We start from the raw sequence: 308 nt of genomic DNA on the forward strand, positions 1-308 counted from the left end.
TACAAGACAACACTTGTCAGAGTTTTAGTTCTCTCAAATCATTTTCTTTTCTTATAATAATGAAAACAGGCCTAAACCTGAATACCATCTACTGCTTCCCTTATCAATTCAACTATCCTCTACATGACAAAAACACGTTCCCCCTCCCCCCCGACAAGTTCCCAGATTCAATCTGATATTCCTAAATGCCTGAAAAAAAGCCCATGATAATGATTTCCCTTATAACAATCAGTCCCATGAGAAAACCACAAGAGCCAATATAAGATAACTGTTCATCACATATTTCCTATTCTGCACTCTATTTGGGC

At 37.3% G+C, this 308-nt stretch overlaps 1 pseudogene; it reads right to left on the reverse strand.

Moving 5' to 3' along the window:
• Positions 1-308, reverse strand: part of LOC119591611 — a 25,189-nt pseudogene that overhangs the window by 20,242 nt on the left and 4,639 nt on the right.

Source organism: Penaeus monodon, chromosome 29 (assembly GCF_015228065.2).
Source record: "Penaeus monodon isolate SGIC_2016 chromosome 29, NSTDA_Pmon_1, whole genome shotgun sequence".
NCBI lineage: Eukaryota > Metazoa > Arthropoda > Malacostraca > Decapoda > Penaeidae > Penaeus > Penaeus monodon.